This window comes from Coturnix japonica, chromosome 6 (genome assembly GCF_054131305.1).
Source record: "Coturnix japonica strain WE chromosome 6, WE-NBRP24, whole genome shotgun sequence".
Classification (NCBI taxonomy): Eukaryota; Metazoa; Chordata; class Aves; order Galliformes; family Phasianidae; genus Coturnix; species Coturnix japonica.
In genome coordinates, this window is record NC_140668.1 from 22497478 (window position 1) to 22511686 (window position 14209).

The 14209-nt window shown below is 51.1% G+C and overlaps 1 long non-coding RNA gene across 3 annotated transcripts; it reads right to left on the reverse strand.

Annotated features, from left to right (window-relative positions):
- Positions 1-69: 69 nt before the first annotated feature.
- Positions 70-11226, reverse strand: LOC146760511 (uncharacterized). 3 transcript variants are annotated; one of them, XR_014947431.1, is made up of 4 exons: positions 11005-11226; positions 1142-1243; positions 992-1055; positions 70-631 (listed from the first exon to the last, which is right to left on the reverse strand). It is a non-coding gene; the product is annotated as an uncharacterized LOC146760511 (long non-coding RNA). The 3 variants fall into 3 exon arrangements; XR_014947430.1 differs by lacking the exon at positions 11005-11226 and having other exon boundaries at positions 1142-1276; XR_014947432.1 differs by lacking the exons at positions 70-631; positions 11005-11226 and adding an exon at positions 716-839 and having other exon boundaries at positions 1142-1276.
- Positions 11227-14209: the final 2983 nt, after the last annotated feature.

Consider the following 14209-nt stretch of genomic DNA (forward strand, 5'->3'; position numbering starts at 1 on the left):
TCATCGCCCTGCGATTGCCAGCCCGAGCGAGGGACGTTCTGACCAGCTACTGAAAGAGGCAGCACCAGGTTTAGAAAGTTCGCTTCAATTTTATTGCGTACAAGAAGATTTGGCTTCTATTTATTGCCCCGCCCACACCCCAAAATGAAACCCCAGTGCCCAGGATTGCCGCTTAGCAATCAGTCACTCAGCCTCCAGTCAGACCCAAGGAGAAGCCAAACCCCGGGGCTACGTCACCTCCTCCCTCTCCAGTCCCAGCCAGCCCTATTTCAACCTAACCCTACACCAGGCCTGGACCTCAAGAGACACACCCTGAAGGAACGCAGCGTCTCCAGCTCTTGCCATACACCAAGTCCTGCCTATGTGAAGCCCTCATTGCTTCTAACGCAGCACAAGTCCTTCCTGTCCAGTTCACTTCCATCATCTCCACCGTCCATGACAGGGAAAGCACGGCTGTGCCAGTAAACTGGACTGTTGAGTCAGCAGCTCTTGGTGCCACCTCCGAGGAAGCGTTGCAGGTGGTTCTGCTGTCCTTTGTAGCTTCTTGCTCAAGCCCTCATCGTTGCTTTCTGCTTTCCTTCTCGGCTTTCTTCCTCAGCTGAGTAGCGCTTGCCTTGCCTCGGCAAGCTTGCTGCAAGAGGGAAAAAAGAGGCACTATTTCACTCACGCACGCTGCCAGCACAGTCTGACTTAGAGAGCTGCTCGCAAGATATCCCTGGGCTACGGACCCAAGAACAAGGAAGGACACAAAAGTCACATCTGCATTGTCTGTTACCGCATGCCAAGGAAGAGTCCTCACACTCGAGCACTGCCCCACTTGCAGCTGAGGGGAGGAGGAGCTGGAAAGGACAGGTGGACAGAAAAGAAGGGAAAAGCTGAAGAGGCGAGAATCAACTTCTCCCCGAGGCAGATCACACCTTTGTGGCCACTCTTTTAGGAATGCTCACCATTCCTAATCCTAGCGTTAGCAAGATGAAAATTCACCACCTACCTTTTCACGCTCCTTGCGTACGCACTGAGGGCCGTGCCGTGGCTGTGCTGCACAACACCAGCGTCTGAAAGAAAGCACGCAGAGAGCGGATCTGTTGCAGACAGTGCCAGGAGCTGTGCTTGAACAACGCTTACGGTAAGGCACGCCTACCTTGCAATGGCCACACTTTGGGAGCTCTAGGACACAGACACGTGTTGCTCTCCTGAGTCCCAGCTCCATTTCTCAGCCACTCATGCTCTACTCCTCCATGTTCTGCAAAGGAAAAGTCCCAAGAGGGAAATTCAGTTCATCGCAGATGTCATCAAACTGTCAGGGCAGTCGCACTCGTTGCTCGGGGTGAGCAACAAGCTGCATGCTTACCCAAGGAGCAGCGGTTACTTTTACTTGAGTGTAACAGCCAATGCCTGACTGTAAGTACGAACACTAACCTATGCCTAACTCTAAAATAACAACAGAAACCTATACCTAACTCTAAAATAACAACAAAAACCTATACCTAACCCTAAACAACAAACAGGAACCTATACCTAACTCTAAAGAACGAACAGGAACCTATACCTAACACTAAAACTAAACTGAACACTAACACTAACCTAACACTACCATCAAAACAAAGAACAAACACCTAACCTAACAGGGGGAAGATGGAACTGGGGGCCCACAGAACCAGAGGAGCAACAAGGTGGAGGAGTAGAAGATGTTAAATAATGCCACCCAGCTAATGCTGGGGGCAGGGGCCGCGCAGCAGGAAAGGAGCCGAGTGCCTGGACCAGTGATGGTGAAGCTGTGACCATGCCAACGTGGGGCCTGGCACGGTGGTGTGGTGCCAGGCCAGCTATGCCGCGGGCGGATCCACGTCCATGGGCTCCTCTGGAGGGGGATCCACCTCCATCGGTTCCTCCGGAGGGGGATCCACCTCCATCGGTTCCTCCGGAGGGGGATCCACCTCCATCGGTTCCTCCGGAGGGGGATCCACCTCCATCGGTTCCTCCGGAGGGGGATCCACCTCCATCGGTTCCTCCGGAGGGGGATCCACCTCCATCGGCTCCACATGGGTGGTGGTCACAGGGCTGGTCCAGGCATGATGGAAAATGGCTCTCTTACCCCTCCTCTGCCTGATGGTCATGGCGGGCCCCCTCCTCCTTCTGACTCCTAGGGCCCCCAGCTCCATCCTCCCACCAGAAACTTCTACCCTGGCCCTCTTCGCAGCTGGCATGGCTGTTAACTGCCACAACTGTCAGAGGCATGCGGCAACGGTGACCATGGTGACATGGAGAGGGTTCTAAAATGGCGGCCGCACTGCTGGCACTGGAGTTCCACATAGGATGAGGAGGGGGCTGGAGGGCAGGGCATGGTACGGGAGCTACAAGGTGCTCCCTGTGCCCAGCGGGCAGCCCTTCTCTCTGGCCAGCAAGAGGGCACAGACGAGCCGGCCCCAAGTAAAGGGCCCTCGGCCTCCTTCACCCTCCTTCACCCTCCTTCACCTTCCTTCACCCTCCCCCTTCTTCCACAAGGGAATCTTTTTGGGCTGCCATACTGTTGTGGTTTTGTATTTTTTTCTATTGGTATTTCACATCATAACATCATCTGGAGATCATAGATTGATCAGTCAATCATATTGATCTAGATAAGTCCGTGACACAGACGCAGCACGCAGCAGCTCCTGATGGGGCTCCTGAGCTGAGCACCAACAACGGCAGGCTCCAAAGGGGACCTGACTACACCTGCCTCCTGGGACACACAAGCTCTGCTTTCCATAGTCGCACCCAGCGCCTCTCCTTGTGCGGCACCTTGGCGGATTCAACCCTTACCTACAATTAAGACCTCTGACTGAATTGGAATTCCAGTCACTCTGATTACACCCCACATCCCTGCTGCAGGCCCTCCCACATGCCCACGTGCTGCACCCAGCCACACCGGCTGCCACAGCCCCGCAGCCAGGCGGGGGTTGGTGCTTCATGATCCTTGAGGTCCCTTCCAACCCGGGTCATTCTGTGATTCTGTGATCGGGTTGAAGGGGCTGGCACTGCCCTGAAGGTGAGCGAGAGAAGTTGGCAAAGGAAGGGTGAGTGGCGGGATCCGAGGAGGGCGTTTTGTGTTTGTGTGCGTGTCTGTTGTTTGCCTGATGTGTTTGTGTGCGTTGTTGTTTCAGGTGTCTGAATGAGGACTCCCTGTGGGAACTGGCAGCAGGCAAAGGAATGGATCGACGGGCCTGGGCGCCGTGTTGGACTGCGGCTGTGGAGCCAACGAAGGTGTGTCCAGTGTCCTTCCTTACATCATTGACTATGTATGAGGTGTACCTATATCTGTGTAACCATTTTACAAGTCAGGGTGCAGGTTTTTGGTGGGGTCCTGACAGTTCCTCAGCTAGAACCCTCTTACCCCTTTGAGACAGGCCGCTTCCGTCTGTAGCTGTCATGCCAGGAGCCAAATAAATTGCCCCATGGTGAAAAACACCAAGACTCCTATGTCTGCACCGACTCTTTAACCATTTGTTTAAGAGGTGGGTTTTTAGGTCCAACTCAGTATCCCTCCCTGCCACTGAAGGTACAGATGCAATAACCACCTGCACACCTGTTCCTTCGATTACCCGCCCCAGTCCCCTGAAATCATCTTTGATAGCCTTCAGGCTTTTTTTACTAACTTCTTCACTGCCAGCCTGAACTAGCAGCAGGGGATAGTAGACAGAAGGGCAGATCAGACTGGGAAGTCTCCCAGCAATGTCCCTGACCCGTGCCCAGGGGAGGGAGCACACCTCCCTGCGGGTAGGGTCGGGCCAGCATATAGGGCCTTCCATTCCTCGCCAGTAGGGTTGTGCGCCCATGATGGCAGTAATGAACAAACTGCTGCATCACAAAGATCTTGGCCTGATTAGAAATCTTTGAGTAATGCTGTTACAGCAGACAGAATGTGATAAGCGCAAGTAGTCTCCTGCACTTCACATCCTTGCTACTTTGTTCTGGGTGTTGTCACTGAGCAGCATCTAACACAAATTCTGCCCCGGTCAGCTGGCTGCCTGAGCTTGAGCCCTGATGGCAACACTGTGTGCTTACCCAGGAGCAGCGGTTACTTTTACTTGAGTGTAGCAGCCAATGCCTGACTGTAAGTACGAACACTAACCTACGCCTAACTCTAAAATAACAACAGAAACCTATACCTAACCCTAAAGAACAAACAGGAACCTATGCCTAACTCTAAAGAACAAACAGGAACCTATCCCTAACGCTAAAACTAAACTGAACACTAACACTAACCTAACACAACCATCAAAACAAAGAACAGAGAAAACACCTAACTACAACAGGGGGAAGAAGGAACTGGGGGCCCACAGAACCGGAGGAGCAACGAGGTGGAGGAGAAGAAGATGTTAAATAATGCCACCCAGCTCATGCTGGGGGCAGGGGCCGCGCAGCAGGAAAGGAGCCGAGTGCCTGGACCAGCGATGGTGAAGCTGTGACCATGCCAACGCGGGGCCTGGCACGGTGGTGTGGTGCCAGGCCAGCTATGCTGCGGGCGGATCCACATCCATGGGCTCCTCTGGAGGGGGATCCACCTCCATCGGTTCCTCCGGAGGGGGATCCACCTCCATCGGTTCCTCCGGAGGGGGATCCACCTCCATCGGCTCCACATGGGTGGTGGTCACAGGGCTGGTCCAGGCATGATGGAAACGGGCTCCTTTCCCCCTCCTCCATTTGATGGTTATGGCGGGCACCCTCCTCCTCTTCGGTTCTGGGGCCCCCAGCTCCTTCTCCCCACTTAAATCCTCACTACATTCCTCTCGCCCTCGCTTCGTGCTGGACATGGCTGCTACCTGCCCAGCACTCTCAAAGGTGAGTGAGTCGGGTGGAGCCGCAGCAACCAAGGTGACAGCTGTGACATGGGGAAGATTCCAAAATGGCACCTGTGCTGCTGGGAGTGGTGTTCCGCATAGGATGAGGAGGGGGCTGGAGGGCAGGGCACGGCACGGGAGCTACAAGGCACTCCCTGTGTCCAGCGGGCAGCCCTTCTCTCCGGCCAGCAAGAGGGCACAGAGAGCTGGCCCCGAGAAAAGGGCCCTCGGCCTCCTTCACCCTCCCCCTCCTTTCATAAGGGAATCCCCACTTTGGGCTGGGCACCCACATGGAATCATTGAAACTACAACCTACTACTTTGCTTCTACAGTATTTCCCAGTATTTCTGGGAAACAACGCTATTTTAAAGGGATAAAATGCATTATTTTGGTGAGAAATCCCTTTTTTTGCAAGGATAAAGAATGATTCTTAGGAGAGAACCTTTTATTTCTGGGATAGGTACTGATATTTGTGTGACATTCTTCTAAAATTTGTCAGAAATCGCTATTTCTGTTGGAAATGTCCTTATGTTGAAGAGGGAAAGAGGTATTCCAATAACAGTGTTTCATATGTTGCTACAAGGGACCATTTGTAGAGAAAAGGATTTCTATTGGGAATGAAAACCACTTTTTTGGGTAGAAAATGCTACTTGTAATGATGAAAAGCTTTGTATTGGGAAGAAAATGAATTTTTTGCAAGATTCAAGAGTGATACCTAAGAGAGAAGACATTTTTTTCTGGTGTAAGTCTTGATATTAGTGTGAAATACATCGGAAATTTGTCTGAAATGGATAATTCTTATGTTAATGTCATTATTTTGTAGGGGAAGACTGATATTCTGGAATCAGTGAGTCATAATTTGTTACAAAGCATCATTTTAAAGAGAATGTGTCTTCTTTTGGGGATGAAAACCAGTAATTTAGGGAGAAAGTGCTATTTGTAGGGATGAAAAGCATTAGTTTGGGAAGAAAACCATAGTTTTGCAAGGATGAAGAGTGATACCTAAGAGTGTACTTTTCATTTCTGGGATAAGTATTGATATTCACGTGACCTACTTCTAAAATTTGTCAGAAATGGATATTTCTGTTGGAAATGTCATTCTTTTTTAGATGAAAAGAGTTTATCTGGAAACAATGTGTCATATTTGGCTACAAACGATAATTTTGTAGAGAAATCCATTTCTTTTGGTGATGAAAACCAGTATTTCTGGGAAACAACGCTATTTTAAAGGGATAAAATGCATTATTTTGGTGAGAAATCCCTTTTTTTGCAAGGATAAAGAATGATTCTTAGGAGAGAACTTTTTATTTCTGGGATAGGTACTGATATTTGTGTGACATTCTTCTAAAATTTGTCAGAAATCGCTATTTCTGTTGGAAATGTCCTTATGTTGAAGAGGGAAAGAGGGATTCCAATAACAGGCCTCACTGTCCCCCACTGTAATCCATGTGGTCCCTATGTGTCCCAGTGTCACCCCTATGAGTTGCTATGTGCTTCTATCCGGTCTCTTATGGGTATCTCTGGGCACAAAAGTCTCCCTATGCATATCTATGAGTTTCAGGGTGGTCCCTATGTGCCTCTATGGGGTCTCTTATGGGTCTCAGCGGGGTCCCTATGTGTCTCTATGGGTCTCACTGTCCCCCACTGTAATCCATGGGGTCCCTATGTGTCCCAATGTCCCCCTATGGATCCCAGTGTCTCCCTATAGGTAACTATGTGTCCCAATGTCCCCCCTATGGGTTGCTATGTGCCTCTATGGGGTCTCTATAGGGTCTCTTATGTGTATCTCTGGGCCCAAATGTCTTCCTATGGTTATCTATGGGTTTCAATGTGGTCCCTATGTGCCTCTATGGGGTCTCAACGGGGTCCCTCTGTATCTCTATGGGTCTCACTGTCCCCCACTGTAATCCATATGGTCCCTATGTGTCCTAATATCCCCCTATGGGTCCCAGTGTATTCCTATGGGTCACTATGTGTGCCTATGTGTCCCAATGTCCCCTCTATGGGTTGCTATGTGCCTCTATGGGGTCTCTATGGTGTCTCTTATGGGTATCCCTGGGCCCAAATGTCTTCCTATGGGTATCTATGGGTTTCAATGTGGTCCCTATGTGCCTCTATGGGGTCTCTTATGGGTCTAAGCAGGGTCCCAATGTGTCTCTATGGATCTCACTGTCCCCCACTGTAATCCATGGGGTCCCTCTGTGTCCCAGTGTCCCACTGTAGATCCCAGTGTCTCCCTATGGGTCCCTATGTGTCCCAAAGTTCCCCCTATGGGTTGCTATGTGCTTCTATGGGGTCTCTAATGGTTATCTCTGGGCCCAAATGTCTTCCTATGGGTATCTATGGGTTTCAATGAGGTCCCTATGTGCCTCTATGGGGTCTCTTATGGGTATCAGTGGAGCCCCTATGTGTCTCTACGGGTCTCACTGTTCCCCACTGTAATCCATGGGGTCCCTCTGTGTCCCAATGTCCACACTATGGGTTGCTATGTACCTCTATGGGGTCTCTATGTGGTATCTTATGGGTATCTCTGGGCCCAAATGTCTTCCTATGGGTATCTATGGGTTTCAATGTGGTCCCTATGTGCCTCTATGGGTCTCACTGTCCCCCACCTTAATCCATGGGGTCTCTATGTGTCCCAATGTCCCCCTATGGGTCCCAGTGTCTCCCTATGGGTCACTATGTGTACCTATGTGTCCCAATATCCCCCCTATGGATAGCTATGTGCCTCTATGGGGTCTCTTATTTGTATCTATGGGCTTAAATGTACTCCTATGGGTATCTATGGGTTTCAATGTGGTCCCTATGTGCCTCTATGGGGTCTCTTATGGGTCTCAGCAGAGTCTCTATGTGTCTCTACGGGTCTCACTGTCCCCCACTGTAATCCATGGTGTCCCTATGTGTCCCAATATCCCCCTATGGGTCCCAGTGTCTCCCTATGGGTCACTATGTGTCCCAATGTCCCTCCTATGGGTTGCTATGTGCCTCTATGGGTTCTCGTATGGATATCTCTGGGACCAAATGTCTTCCTATGGGTATCTAAGAGTTTCAATGTGCTCCCTATGTGCCTCTCCGGTGTCTCCTATGGCTATCAGCGGGGTCCCGATATGTCTCTGTGGGCCTCACTGTCCCCTACTGTAATCCATGCGGTCCCTATGTGTCCCAATGTCACCCTAGGGGTCCCAGTGTCTACCTATGGGTCACTATGTGTCCCTATGTGTCCCAATGTCCCCCCTATGGGTAGCTATGTGCCTCTATGGGGTCTCTATGGGTTCTCTTATGGATATCTCTGGGCCCAAATGTATTCCTATGGGTATCTATGGGTTTCAATGTGGTCCCTATGTGACTGTATGGGGTCTCTTATGGGTCTCTCCAGGGTCCCTATGTGTCTCTATGGGACTCACTGTACCCCACTGTCATCCATGGGGTCCCTATGTGTCCCAATGACCCCCTATTGGTCCCAGTGTCTCCATATGGGTCACTATGTGTCCCTATGTGTCCCAATGTCCCCCCTATGGGTTGCTATGTGCCTCTATGGGGACTCTATGGGGACTCTTATGTGTATCTCTGGGCACAAATGTCTTCCTATGGGTATCTATGGGTTTCAGAGTGGTCCCTGTGTGCCTCTATGGGGTCTCTTATGGGTCTCAGCGGGGTCCCTATCTGTCTCTATGGGTCTCACTGTCCCGCACTGTAATCCATGGGGTCCCTATGTGTCCTAATGTCCTCCTTTGCGTCCCAGTGTCTCCCTATGGGTAAATAAGTGTCTCTATATATCCCAATGTCCCCACTATGGGTTGCTATGTGCCTCTATGGGTTCTCTATGGCGTCTCTTATGGGTATCTCTGGGCCCGAATGTCTTCCTATTGGTCTCTATGTGTTTCAAAGTCGTCCTATGTGTCCCTATAGGTCTTAATGGCTCCTAATGTGTCCCTATGAGTCTGTATGAGGTCTCTGTAGGTCCTAATGGGTCTCTATGTGTTCCTTTGTGTATATATGGAGTCTCTATGTGGTTTCTATGGGTCCAATATTCTCTCTGTGTTTCACTATGTTCCTCTATGGGGTCTCCATGGGTTTCTATGAGGTCTCTATGTCTCTCTATGGGTTCCTATTGGTCCCAATGGGTCCCTATGAGTCTCTATGATGTCTCCCTTTGTCCCCATATGGGTCCCAGTGTCTTTCTATGGGTCTCTATGGTACTCACTGTGTCCCTATGATGTTTCAATGGGTATCTATGGAATTTCTATGGGTCCCAGTGTTCCCCTATGGGGTCCCTATGGCGTCCATATGTCTGTCTATGGGTCTCTACGGGTCCCAGTGTCCCCCTATGTGTCCCAATGTCTCCCTATGGGTGTCTATGGGGCGTCTATGGGGTCTCTATGTTGTGTCTATGGGGTGCTATGGGTCTTTATGGGTCCCTATGGGTTTCTATGGGGTGCTAAGGGTGTCTATGGTGCTCTATGGGGTAGTATGGGGTGCTGTGGACTGGCTATGGGGCACTGTATGGTGCCTATGGGTCTCTATGGAGCACTATGGGGTGTCTATGGGGCTCTATGAGGTCTGTATGGGGATCAATGGGGCACTGTGTGTCGATGTGGGACACTATGGGGCTCTATGTGATGTGTGTGGAGCACTATGGGGTGGCTATTGGGTGCCTATTGGGCTCTATGGTGTTCTGTGTGTGGCTATGGGTTTTCTATGGGGCTCTATGGGGTTCTATCGGGTGTTCTGAGGTTTCTATGGGGTTTCTATGGGGCGCTATGATGTGTCTATGGGGATCTAAGGGGCACTATGCATGGCTATGGTGTGTCTATGAGGCAAAATGAGTTTCTATGGGTGGCTATGGGATCTCTATGGGGCAAAATGGGTTGCCTCTGGGGTTCTATGGGATGCCTATGGGGCTCTATGGGGTGTCGATGGGGCTCTATGGCGTTCTATGGGGTCTCTATGGGGCGGCTATAGGTCCTCATGTGGTGTCTATGTGGCACTATGTTGTGCTATCAAGTGCTCTGAGGCACTATTGGGTGCTATGGGTCTCTATGGAGCAGTACAGGGTGTCTATGGGTCCCTATGGGGTGCAATGGGGCGCTGTGGGGCACAAGGAAGTGTCTATGAGGCTCCATGGGCTGCTATGGGGCACTGTGGAGTAGCTATGGGATGATTTGGGGTCTCTTTGTGCCCCTATGGGGAGCTATGGGTCACTATGTGGTGTCTATGGGGCTCAATGGGGTGGCTATGGAGTGCTGTAGGGTGGCTATGCGGTGCTTTGAGGTATCCTTGGGTTCCTATGCGGCGCTATGGGTGACCATGGGGTGCTATGGGGCTCTATGCGGAAGAATGGGGTCTCTATGGGGTGTCTATTGTGTGCTATGTGGTGCTATTGGGCTCTATAGTGTTCAGTGGGTGGCTATGGGTTCTCTATGGGGATCTATGGGGTGTCTATGGAGCACTATGGGTTCCCTATGGGGCTCTATGGAACACTATGGGGTGTCTATGGGGATCTATGGGTTGTCTGTGGGGCTCTATGGGGTCTGCATGGGGTCTGTATGGGGTTCAGTGTGTCTCTATGGGGTACTATGGGATGACTACAGGCACTATGGGGCGATATGGGGTGTCTATGAGGATCAATTGGGCTCTATGGTGTGGCTGTAGGGCCTTATGTGGTGTCTATGGGGCACTGTGGGCTGCTATGGGGTGCTGCGGGGAACTATGGGGTGTCTATGGGGCTCTATGGAGCAGTATGCTGTGTCTATGGGTCCCTATGGGGTGCAATGGGGTGCTGTGGGGCACAATGGAGTGTCTATGAGGCTCCATGGGCTGCTATGGGGCACTATGGGGTGCTATGGGATCTCTTTGGGCCCCTATGGGTCACTATGGGATGTCTATGGGGCTCTATGGGGTATCTTTGTGTTCCTATGGGGCGCTATGGGTGACTATGGGGTCGCTATGGGTTTCTTTGAGGCACTATGGGTCTCAGTGGGGTCTCTATGGGTATCAGTTTATCCTTATGGCTCCCAATGACTGTCTACGGGTCTCTATGTGTCCCTATGGGTCCCAGTGTCTCTCTATGTGTCCCTATGGGTCCCAGTGTCTCTCTATGTCCCCCTGTCTAGGTGGTAACTATACAGATGGTAACAAAGATGGTAACAAATGTACAGAGGTTCTAAGCGAGAGAGAAACTCACCAGTGGTGATGCCTTCGCTGAGGAAGCTGGGGCGGTCTTCACTGCAGAGCGATGTCCAAGAGATGCTGCCTCACAGAATCACAGAATTCTCAAGGTTGGAAAAGGGCTGCCAGCTTTTGTAGGAGAATAGCATGGGAGACAGTTGTGAAGGCTTTGCTGAAGTCCAAGTAGAGCACATCAACAGCCTTTCTTTCCTTCATCCATCAGATGGGTCACAGGATCGTAGAAGGAGATCAGATTGGTCAAGCAGGAGCTGCCCTTCACGAACCCATGCTGGCTAGGTCTGATCTCCTGCTCATCCCACACCTGCCGCATCTGTCATCTCCCTCAAGACAATTCGTTCCATTCCCTTCCCTGGCACCGAGGTCAGGCTAACAGGCCTGGAGTTGCCCGGATCCTCCTGACAACCTTGCTTGGAAATGGGAGTCACGTTGGCAAGCCTCCAGTCTTCTGGGACCTCACCCGGTAACAGGGAGCTCGGAAAGATAATGGAAAGCGGCTCGAGTGAGGGTCAGCCCTTAAATGAGGTCTCAGAGGAGGTGGAGTCGAGCTCCAGCCCTCCCGGGAGCACAGCTCCATTACTCTCACCTGTGCTCCCGCAGCTGACCCCACACTTGCCTCAGCTGATTAATCAGAGGTTCAGGCTGTGATTACCAATCTCCCATACAGCCCCTATGGGTCCCAATGTTTCCCTATGGGTCTCTAGCTGTCCCTATAGGTCTCTATGGGGTTATTATGCCTCCCAAATGGACCCTATGTGTCTCTATGACTCTCCATGGGGTCCCAATGTGTCCCACTGTCCCCCTATGGATCTCTATGTCCCCCTGTGGGTCCCAGTGTCTCCCTATGTGCCTCTATGGAATCTCTACGGTGTCTCTTATGGGAATCTCTGGGCCCAAGTGTCTTCCTATGGGTATCTATGGGTTTCAATGTGGTCCCTATGTGCCTCTAAGGGGTCTCTTATGGGTCTCAACGGGGTCCCTATGTGCCTCTAATGGGTCTCACTGTCCCCGACTGTGAACCATGTGGTCCCTATGTGTCCCATTGTCCCCGTAGGGGTCCCAGTGTCTCCCTATGGGTCACTATGTGTCCCTATATGCCCCAATGTCCCCCCTATGGGCTGCTATGTGCCTCTATAGAGTCTCAAGGGGGTCTCTTAAGGGTATCTCTGGGCCCAAATGTCTTAGTATGGGTATCAGTGTGTTTCAATGTGGTTTCTATGTGCCTCTATGGGGTCTCTTATGGGTCCCAGCGGGGTCCCTATGTGTCTCTATGGGTCTCAATGTCCACCACTGTAATCCATGGGGTCCCTATGTGTCCCAGTGTCCCCCTATGGGTCCCAGTGTCTCCCTATCTGTCCCTAAGTGTCCCAATGTCCCTCCTATGATTTGCTATGTGCCTCTATTGGGTCTCTATGGGGTCTCCTATGGGTATCTCTGGGCCCAAACGTCTTCCTATGGGTATCTATGGGTTTCAATGTGGTCCCTATGTGCCTCGATGAGGTCTCTTATGGGTCTCAACGAAGTCCCTATGTGTCTCTATGGGTCTCACTGTCCCCCACTGTAATCCATGGGGTCCCTATGTGTCCCAATGTCCTCATATGGGTCCCAGTGTATCCCTATGGGTCACTAATGAGTCACTATGTGTCCCAACGTCTCCCCTATGGGTTGCTATGTGCCTCTGTGGGGTCTCTTATGGGTATCTCTGGACCCAAATGTATTCCTATGGGTACCTATGGGTTTCAATGTGGTCCCTATGTGCCTCTATGGGGTCTCTTATGGGTCTCAGCAGTGTCCCTATGTGTCTCTATGGGTCTCACTTTCCCCACTATAATCCATGGGATCCCTATGTGTCCCAATGTCTCCCTATGGGTCACTATGTGTCCCTATGTGTCGCAATGTCCCCCCTATGGGTTGCTATGTGCCACTATGGGGTATCTATGGGGTCTCTATAGGGTCTCATGGATATCTCTGGGCCCAAATGTCTTCCTATGGGTATCTATGGGTTTCCATGCAGTCCCTATGTGCCTCTATGGGGTCTCTTATGGGTCTCAGCGAGGTCCCTATGTGTCTCTACGGGTATCACTGTCCCCCACTGTAATCCATGTTGTCCCTGTGTGTCCCAATGTCACCCTATGGGTCCCAGTGTCTCCCTATGGGTCACTATGTGTCCCTATGTGTCCCAATGTCCCCCCTACGGGTTGCTATGTGCATTTAAGCGGTTTCTATGGCGTCTCTTTTGGGTATCAATGGGATCAAACGTCTTTCTATGGGTATCTATGGGTTTCAATGTGGACCCTTTGTGCCTCAATGGGGTCTCTTATGGGTCTCAGCAGGTTCCCTATTTGTCTCTATGGGTCTCACTGTCCACCACTGTAATCCATCGGTTCCCTATGTGTCGCATTGTTCCCCTATGGGTCCCAGAGTATCCCTATAGGTCACTTTGTGTCCCTATGTGTCCCAATGTCCCCTCTGTGGGTACCTATGTGCGTCTATGGGGTCTCTATGGGGTCTCTTATGGGTATCTCTGGGCACAAATGTCTTCCTAAGGGTATCTATGTGCTTCAATGCGGTCCCTATTTGACTCTATGGTGTCTCTTATGGGTCTCAGCGGGGTCCCTATGTGTCTCTATGGGTCTCACTGTCCCCCACTGTAATCCATGGGGTCCCTATGTGTCCCATTGTCCCCTATCTGTCCCAGTGTCTCCCTATGGGTCACTATGTGTCATTATGTGTCCCAGTGTCCCCCCTGTGGGTTGCTATGTTCCTCCAAGGGGTCTCTATGGGGTCTCTTATGGGTATCTCTGGGCCCAAATGTCTTCCTATGGGTATCTATCGGATTCAGTGTGGTCCCTATGTTTCTCTATGGGGTCACTTATGGGTCTCATCGGGGTCCCTATGTGTCTCTATGGGTCTCTCTGTCCCCCACTGTAAACCATGGGGTCCCTATGTGATCAATTGTCCCCCTATGGGTACCAGTGTCTCCCTATGGGTCAGTATGACTCCCCATGTGTCCCAATGTCCCCTGTAAGGATTGCTATGTGCATCTTTGGGGTCTCTATGGGGTCTCTTATGGGTATCTATATGCCCAAATGTCTTCTTGTTGGAATTTATGGCTTTCAATGTGGTCCCTATGTGCCTCTATGGGGTCTCTTATGGATCTCAGCGGGGTCCCTATGTGTTTCTATGGGACTCACTGCCCCCAC